We start from the raw sequence: 10193 nt of genomic DNA on the forward strand, positions 1-10193 counted from the left end.
TTTTAGCCATTCTGACTGGTATTAGATGGTATCTCAGAGTCGTTTTGATTTGCGTTTCCCTGATGGCTAAGGAATTTGAACATTTCCTTAAGTGTCTTTTGGCCATTTTAGATTCCTCTGTTGATTTTTTTTAAATTTTTTTTAACTATTATTATTAGTATTAAAATTTCCCACCTCCCCTCCTCCCATTTCCCTCCCCCTCCCTCTTCCCCCTCCTTCTCCAGTCCAAAGAGCAGTCAGGGTTCCCTGCCCTGTGGAAAGTCCAAAGTCCTCCCCCTCCATCCAGGTCTAGGAAGGTGAGCATCCAAACAGACTAGGCTCCCTCAAAGCCAGTACATGCAGTATGATCAAAACCCAGTGACATTGTCCATGGCTGCTCAGTCAGCTCTCATTGTCCGCCACATTCAGGGAGTCCGGTTTGATCACATGCTCTATCAGTCCCAGTCCAGCTGGCCTTGGTGAGCTCCCATTAGATCAGCCCCACCGTCTCAGTGGGTGGGTGCACCCCTCGCAGTCCTGACTTTCTTGCTCATGTTCTCCCACCTTCTGCTCCTCATTTGGACCTTGGGAGCTCAGTCCAGTGCTCCAGTGTGGGTCTCTGTATCTAGTTTCATCCATCGCCAGATGAAGGGTCTATGGTGATATGAAAGATATTCATCAGTATGGTTTTGGGTAGGGCCATTTCAGGCTCCCTCTCCTCAGCTGCCCAAGGATCTAGCTGGAGACATCTCCATGGACACCTGGGAACCCCTCTAAAGTCAAGTCTCTTGCCAACCCTAAAATGACTCCCTTAATTAAGATATATACTTCCCTGCTCCCATATCCACCCTTCCTCCATCCCAACCCTCCTATTCCCCCAAGCTCTTCCCATCCTCCCATTCTCACTTTTCTCTCCCCATCTCCCCTTACCTCGACCCCACCCCTACCCCTAAGTTTCCAAATTTGCCTGGCAATCTTGTCTCCTTCCAATATCCAGGAAGATAATTATATGTTTTTCTTTGGGTTCACCTTCTTATTTAGCTTTTCTAGGATCACGAATTATAGGCTCAATGTCCTTTATTTATGGCTAGAATCCACTTATGAGTGAGTACATACCATATTCATCTGTTGAGAATTCTCTGTTTATTTCTCTACTCCATTTTTTAATTGGTTTCCTTGGAATTTTTTGTCTAATTTCTTGAGTTCTTTACATATTTTGGAGATCAGTTCTTTGTCTGATGTGGGGTTGGTGAAGATCTTTTCCAATTCTGTAGGCTGCCTTTTTGTTCTTTTGTGTCCTTTCCTTTACAGAAGCTCGTCAGTTTTAAGAGATTCCCTTTATTTATTGGTGCTCTCAGTGTCTGTGCTACTGGGGTTATATTTATTAAGTGGTCTCCTGTGCCAATGCATTAAAGACTACTTTTCACCTTCTGTTCTATCAGGTTCAGTGCTACTGCATGTACTGGCTTTTTGGGAGCCTATTCTCTTTGGATGGATACTTTGCTCAGCCTAGATACAGTAGGGAGGGCCTTGGATCTTCCCCAAACAAAGTGCCTTACCCTTTCTGAGGATTGGATGGGGGGTGACATGGGAAGTAAGTGGAGGGAATTGGAGGAGGGGATGGGGTAGGATCTGGAATTGGTATATAAAATGAAAAAAAATATATATATAGGTTTTTTTTCTTTTTTAAAATAAAATAAAAGAAATTATAAAAAATATCATAATCTTTGTGTCTTACATCATTTCTATAAACTATCTCAGTTTCTGTGAGGTCAAAAGCCTGGACAATGCAAAACTGCTTTGATACTCTATCAAACAGATATGCTATCTGATACCATTTCAGAATGGGTATCATTAAGGGGGAAAACTCTGGTGAGGACTCAGGGAATAGGGAATTCTTTTAAAAATCTTTTTCTCTTTGTATTTTTGAAATTGTAATTTAATCACAATATTTCTCTCTTCCCTTACCTCCATCCAAATCTTCCCATATATCCCTCCCCACTTTCCTTCAAATTCAGGCCCCTTTTCCATTAATGGCTATTGTATGAATATATGTATATGCATATATATTCTTATACACGACTTGTATATGACAATCAGCATGAAAATTATAAAAACAAAAAGGATAAAACTACTATATGATTCTACTTTCACAACTAATCTGTCAGCATTACAAAGATACTTACCCAGGTTTATCAATCTGCTATACATAATAGACAACATATAGAAGAAACTTAGATGTTTAAAATGAGTTGGATGAATTTAAAAACATGGTAAATACACTCAATTTATTTCTGTCAAGTGATAAAAAGAAACAAAATTATGTCATTTGCAGGCAAATGGATAGAAGTAGAGATCACCATGTTAAAAAGACAAAATCAAAAAGACAAACATTGCATAGTCTTTTCTTACATATTGAACCAAGATCACATGTTGTAAGGAGGCCGCTTGTTTGCTTCCTGGTCACCTGACAGCTCAGACCCGAAATAATTACACAGAAACTGTATTAATTAGCTGGGCGTTGGTGGCACACACCTTTAATCCCAGCACTCAGGAGGCAGAAGCAGGCGGATCTCTGTGAGTTCGAGACCAGCCTGGTCTACAGAGCTAGTTCCAGGACAGGCTCCAAAGCCACAGAGAAACCCTGTCTTGAAAAACCAAAAAAAAAAAAAAAAAAAAAAAAAAAAAAGAAAAAGAAAAAGAAAGAAAAAAGAGAAACGAAACTGTATTAATTAAATCACTGCTTGTCCCATTAGCTTTAGATTCTTCTTGGCTAACTCTTGCATATTAATTTAATCCATCTCCAATAATGTGTGTATCGCCATGAGGCTGTGGCTTACTGGGTAAAGTTCTGGCATCTGTCTCAGGCGGGCCTACATGGCTTCTTCCTGACTCCACCCTTCATTCTCTCAGCATTCAACCTAGCTTTCCCCACCTACCTCTATTCCCTACACAGCCCTAAGACAGTTTCTTTATCAACAAATGGTATTCACAGCATACAGAGGGGATTCCCACATCACCCCCCCCACACACACACACCATGAAAATAAAAGGAATAGATAAGGTCAAAGCTGAGGAATAATAGTGAGTAATAGGGATAGGAATGTGGTCATGAAATCCATTGCCTTGAATAATGAATACGTACTAATTAAATTTGATTAAAATTAAAAATAAAACAGTCTGTGAATGGCTTAGTTGGGCCTTTGTTTAGTGTCATAAGGCTGCAATTAGCTATGCTGCTCATTGGTGGATCTCACTCAGAGATTTCATGAAAGATCTACCTTCAAAATCCCTAACATTATTGACAAATAATTTTCTCTGTGGCAGTAAGATTTAAGTTAACTTTCTTTTTAGATGCCAACAACAGAGAATAAAAGCCTCCAGAAAGTGTACACCAGATGTTTTGATACAATGTTAGACTTTCAAGATGAATTATCTGACCAACAGATAAAAATGGCTATTAAAACTGATACAAATGAATTAGAACATAAGGAGTTCCAACCCTGTAATATGACTCAGTATTCATATCTGTATTCCTGTTCCATGTTCATCATGTCATCTGGACATCTCCTTATAAATTCATTCTGTCTATTACAATGAAATGTAAGAGAGAACTTTGCTAACAATAAAAATCCAATAAATTTAACTATCTAGAAATTGGGAGAAATATTCAGACATTTAAAATAATTTAAAAAAACAGTAATTTATTTTGTATATGCATGTATACCATCAAGAATGGGGAATATTTTTTGAATGAAAATTTTGCAAGTAACATCTCATTAAATAGGACTTATATGTAATCGATATAACTTAGAATAGATTGAAAAAAAAAGAAAGAATTCAGACAATGCCCTCCAGCTTGAAATTTATGGTAACACTCATTGTTTATATGGTCAGCATGTATTTTGCTTTTTTTTTTTTTTTGCAAGAAGAGCAAGAAAGAAAGACAAAAAAAGCATGGATGGAAACAGACTGTAAAAATGTAACACAGGTAATTTCAAATCTTTTTGGAGAACAGAACATTACCTTGTTACTATTTTATGTGATGTTCTCCTTATCTCCTCTCCATTGAATTTTTTTTTGGAAACATCCTTAGGAAATTAATATTGTATCATAAACATGGTAAAAATTACCATAGTGGTTGATATTTTAACTAAAAATACTTGGGTATAACAGACAATAAAAGGTGACAATGTACCTATTAATACTGAGATATAGATTCATGACATCAGTAAAATAGTTAACAGAGCTATCTTTAAAAATAGTAAAACACTCAATATGATGTTTTCTAGATGCACCCATTTGCCCACAAATTTGAAGATGTCATTATTATTATTATTATTTTTTTTGCTGTGTAGTACTCCACTGTGCAAACATACCACATTTTCTTATTCATTCTTCAGTCAAGGGGCATTTAGGTTGTTTCCATGTTCTGGCTATGACAAACAATGCTGTTATGATAGTTGTCATAGCAGCACTGTGGTGTGATTGATCATCCATTGGGTATGTACCCAAAAGTGGTTTTGCTGGGTCTTGAGGTAGGTTGTTTCGTAATATCTGAGAAATCATCATATTGATATCCAAAGTGGCTGCACCAGTTTGCACTCCCACCATCAATGGAGGAGTGGTCCCTTTACCCACATCCTTTCTAGCATAACTTGTCATCAGTGTTTTTAATCTTGACCATTCTCAGACTCAGAATGACAAATATAATATGTACTCACTCATAAGTGGCTTTTAGACATAAAACAAAGCAAAAACAGCCTACAATTCACAATCCCAGAGAACCTAGAAAACAATGAAGACCCAAAGAGAAACATACATGAATCTAATCTACATGGGAAGTAGAAAAAGACAAGATCTCCTGAGAAAATTGGGAGCATGGGGACCATGGAAGAAGATTTAAGAGGAGGGGGGAGGCAGGGAGGGAGCAGAGGAAAATATATAGCTCAATAAAAACAAATTAAAAATAAATAAAGAGAAAATGATTATTTTCTTTAAAAAACATTTAAAAATCAACTAAAGAAAGGTTATTTGGTGACTTCTTTGAAGTCAATCATCTCAACAGAGAAAAAAGATCAGAATATTTATACGTAGAATGACATAAATGACAGAAAGGAAACAATTTGGAAATGGATTGCTGGGAGCTCATAGGATTAATGTTAATATTTCAAATGTTCAAATTTACTAATTTCTAAAGCAGTAGTTTTCAACCTTCCTAATACTCTGACCCTTTAATACAGTTACTCATGTTTTGAGTGGTGACCCCAACCATAAAATTATTTTCATTGTTACTTCATAATCTGATAATCAGGATATTTGATATGGACTCCTGTGAAAGGGTAGTTCAATCCCTAAAGGGGTAACAACCCACAAGTTGAGAATCATTGCTCTAAAAGACAGGGAAGTGGGAAGTAAAGAAAGAATCATGCAATAAATAGGTTTAACCATGTCTGTATGCCATTCCTTAGATCAGTGTTCTCTCAGTCCATGGGTCATGACCCCATTGGTGGTTGGGGGGCCACCAAAGACCATCAGAAAATACATAAATTTACATTATGATTCATAACAACTGAAAATTAAAGTTATGTAGTAGCAACAAAAAAAAATTTATGGTTGGGGGTCATCACAACAGGAACTATATTAAAGGGTCAGGAAGATTGAGACTTGTCGCGTCCACCCTCGTCCAGCAAGGAAAAACGCAACACCCGGAGCTCTTCTTGCAGCAGTTTTCAGGACTTTATTCACAATAATCTTTCTCCTTCTCCTTCTCTCTTTCCCTCTCTCTTTACCCTCTCTCTCTCGGGCAAACTCTCTCAGCCCTTAAGTAGGCATGGGCTGCCAACCCCGAACTGCCAGGTGGGCACTGCCCATAGGTTCACGCATATGCAGGCAGCTGATAATCATTGCGTGATCATAGCATAGGTCAGACTTTAGCCATCTCAGGAGTTGATTATACATCTCCATCAGGTGTGACACCACGTAGCTCGCTACAGTTCCCCCTTTTTGTTTTGTAAAGCTACAGGCAAGGGTAGAGGTCTGATCTCTGTTAAAAATGGAACATGTGCTAGTGTCCGTCCAGGTGTCATTCACTCAGAGAACACTAGACCTGTCCGGTGTCTTTTTACAGAGGTGGGAGTTAGACACCAACCCACATGCAATCAGACTTGCTCTTCTTGAGGTTGATGTATGCTTACCTCAAGTGCAGTGCGCAAGCCTCGCATCCTGTGCTCACTTATAACCAAGCTTGTGGGGACTGTCCTGCTTCAATAGCCGTGAAGGCCTGAATGATCATAACTGCATTGTGATGCCGTGAAACCCTTATGTGACAGGCGCACCATAGGCATACCAGGGAGGCAAGCACCATTAAGCCTCGTTAGGGCTCCTACTCCCACCCACTCCTTCAGATGATCCATGGCTATGATGATCCAGGTCATGGCGAACTGGCATCAGCTTGGGAAAGGCTGACAGAATCCCCCACGGCAGCTCCACCATCACTTTCTCCATTGAGTGGGTGAGGAACAGGCACAGGATCCCCAGACATATCCGTAACATCCTTTTCTGCCTCTTCCTCATCATCATCAGACTCTGAGTGAGTGGAAATATCCGACTCCTCCAGTTCTGACAGATTAGTATGTAAACCTGTTTTTCTTTTTCCTGGGTCCTTTTTCCTTGTTCTTTTACCTGACCCAGCGTCAAACCTAACTTTTTTACAGGCTGTTCTCTCAGATCTCTCCTCCTGTTGAATCTCTAAGGCAGCCTGGCTATTCTCTATTGCTTCATTATGCCTTTGGTCTTTCAAGCAACACCACAGTAGCTTGCAAACTGACCTGACTCCTTTAAGAGCTAAAAAAAAAAATTGGATGCGAAGGTGAAGCGCCCACTAAAACAAATATTAAATTCTTACAATTTTACTTTTAATCCGTCCACTTTTTGTCGTGGTTCTGCTACCTTGTTCTCCCTTTTCCTATTGGTGAGAACAAAAAACCAGCCTTACCTGAGGACTGTCGGTGTACCCCCTGACTGCAGCAAGTTCTGGGCTCCACGGAGAGAGGTTTGGAGGTTCCCCGCACGAGGCCACCAATTGTTGTGTCCACCCTCGTCCTGCAAGGAAAAACACAACACCCAGAGCTCTTCTTGCAGCAGTTTTCAGGACTTTATTCACAACAATCTTTCTCCTTCTCCTTCTCTCTTTCCCTCTCTTTACCCTCTCTCTCGGGCAAACCTCTCTCAGCCCTTAAGTAGGCATGGGCTGCCAACCCCGAACTGCCAGGTGGGCACTGCCCATAGGTTCACGCATATGCAGGCAGCTGATAATCATTGCGTGATCATAGCATAGGTCAGGCCTTAGCCATCTCAGGAGTTGATTATACATCTCCATCAGGTGTGACACCACGCAGCTCGCTACAGATGCCCTCTACCTTAGATGAAGTAACTTCAACCAATTCCAGATACTTTATTCTTACAGAGATATTCTTAGAGGATCTGATGGACTTGCTTTTAACATATGCTTGTTCCATGCTAAATAGAGTGCCTCACTGGTTTTGTACACAAAGAGTATGATGCAACTGAGAAGGAACAATAAATACTGGCCTACCCAAAATTCGTAATGTCTACTATAACTTTGTAGGGACCAGACCATGAAGAGATAGAAAGCTACATCATTGGCACTTCCCACAAACCTAATTGCAGAGGAAACATGCAGAGGCTGTTAAGTAGGAGGGGAGAGTTGATATACATAAGAGGACTGTGGGTTTTCATATTCCAGCAAGATTATTTCTATTGCATACAACCACATATAGACTGTCATAGCTTCAGCATGAAATTCCTCTTCATATTTCCATATATTAGGGACTTGAATGATGTTGAATCCTAAGGTATCTAGTTCAATCAACTTGTTAATGCTTTTATGGATTAGTAATGTGGCACTATTGAAAGAGGTATAAGTAGGTGGTAGGACCTCCAGAGCATACAGGTCCCTGGAGGCAAGTCATGGAAAGATGTACCTTGTTCCTGGTTGCCATGAGGTGGCCATTAGGCTCTCTCTCTCTTTCTCTCCCTCTCTCCCTGTGTGTGTGTGTGTGTATTCCATTTGGCATGAAACAAGCATATCTTAAAAGCAAGTCCACTAGATCCTCTAGGAATATATGCATAAGGGTAAAGTGTCTGGAATTGGTTGAAGTTACTTTATCTAAGGTAGAAGGTCTCAATCTTCTGAGGCTGTGACCCTTAAATACAGTTTCTGTTGTGATGACCCCAACCATAAAATTATTTTGTCACTACTTCATAACTTTAATTTTGCAGTTCCTATGAGTCATAATGTATATTTCTATATTTTCTGATGGTTTTAGGTGGCCTCCATGAAAGGGTCATTCAACCACAAATGGGGTCATGACCCAGGGACTGAGAAACACTGATCTAATAAACTCATATGTATGTGTGTCTTTTGTCCGGTACAAAAGTGATGGGGAAAAGAACCATGAACTGAGACCTCTGAAGCCACGAATATAAATAATTGTCTCTTTTTTTTTGTACAATTGCCGGGGGAGAGCGCGAACGCAGTCCCCCACTAACAAAAATTATGCAGTCGAGGTTCCCGCATTTGGGGAAATCGCAGGGGTCAACACACCCCAAGTGCAATGGGTGAGCCTCACCCTGGGAAAACCACCTACGTGATCATGGTATCTCCCCTGCCAGGTAAGTATATAATTGTCTCTTTTTATTAAAAAACAACAGTAAAGAATGGGGCAACAGTGGAGACAGAAGATAAGTTAGGCAAGAGTGAATATGGTTGTGTAGTACACTGTAACTGGGCAGGTGAGAAACAGTTACTTTAAAACAACTTAGAGGTATAGTCTACAAGTCTTAGGGATATTTTTAATGAGGTGTGATAAGGAGAGAATTGTAAGTTTGATGCTGATGATGAATCTACAAAATATCTATTTGTTTTTGTAAGAAATGTATCCTGGCTTTGAAACAAATTCTCATGAGATAGACCTCCCAGTATTTATTTCTAATAATTTATTTATTTGAAGGGAGTAGACTCTAAACTGCTTCTAAAGAGGAAGTCTTGCTTCTGTAGATAATCCACAAGAAGGGAAACTGACATTTGGAAGACAGAATCTCTAACCCACATAAGAAAATACATTGCTAAGTGTTTGAAGCACACAAATCTGCCCTCAAATAACATTAAAAAGCAGAGACTTATTCTGAACAGAGAACACAAACCATGTGCTATTCTGTAACTACTGGAAGTGTAATTCTGAGAATGATTATTAGAGATTAGAAATACAAATATTTTGGAAAACATTTATTTGAAAAAAATTGGTGCATTTACCCTGTTCCAGGTACCATAATAGAAAGGTACTCATGCATTATTTATTTCAATCTTCATGAATCTATCAGTAGGTATTCTGTTTTTCCAATAGGATAGATGAAAACACAGATGAGCAGATCAGTGGTAATGAGGAGATTTAATAAAGGGGAAGTCACATCTATACCATTGATGAATACATGTCAAGAAACTTATTTTATAAGACTGGTGAGCAGCACCTCATATTTATTTACATATGGAGTAAGAAGTGCTTTACAAAAGAATGTTTCTACCTGACGTTGTAAGTCTAGTATATTGCTATAATTTAAATTCAGACCTTTTTGACACTCAAGTCCATGGATTTTTCCCTGAACACTTATGTAGATAGATAGATAATTGGATAGATGATAGACAGACAGACAGACAGATAGATGAAATACCTAATATGATGATGGTACCTAGGTTGCAAATTCTAAGGTATCAGTAGTCATGCCTTAATTCATATTACAACCTTTGCTACTAAATCTATGTATCATTGTATCTATGTATCTATCATCTATCATTGTATCTATGTATCTATCATCTATCATTGTATCTATGTATCTCTCATCTGTCTATGTATGTATGTATGTATGTATGTATGTATGTATCTATCTATCTATCTATCTATCTATCTATCTATCTATCCATCCATCTATCTACCTAACTCCCCGTCATTTCTATTATCTATATATCCCTTGTAGTTCACAAATTCTGATTCATACTGGCAGTTAAGGGTGCAATCTCTTTCAACTTCCTCCTCCTGTTGCCATGCCCACCATCTGCTGCCATGACTCCCTACTATAATGGACTTTTATATCTCTAAACCCATAAATCCAAAGTAAACCCATCTATAAGTCAC

At 38.9% G+C, this 10193-nt stretch overlaps 1 non-coding gene across 1 annotated transcript; it reads right to left on the reverse strand.

Moving 5' to 3' along the window:
* Positions 1 to 8520: 8520 nt before the first annotated feature.
* LOC126492691 (U1 spliceosomal RNA) lies at positions 8521 to 8684 on the reverse strand. The gene has a single exon (XR_007589652.1). It is a non-coding gene; the product is annotated as a U1 spliceosomal RNA (small nuclear RNA).
* Positions 8685 to 10193: the final 1509 nt, after the last annotated feature.

This window comes from Alexandromys fortis, unplaced genomic scaffold (assembly GCF_014885135.2).
Source record: "Alexandromys fortis isolate MF-2015 unplaced genomic scaffold, M_Fortis_MF-2015_v1.1 scaffold_275, whole genome shotgun sequence".
Taxonomy (NCBI): Eukaryota; Metazoa; Chordata; class Mammalia; order Rodentia; family Cricetidae; genus Alexandromys; species Alexandromys fortis.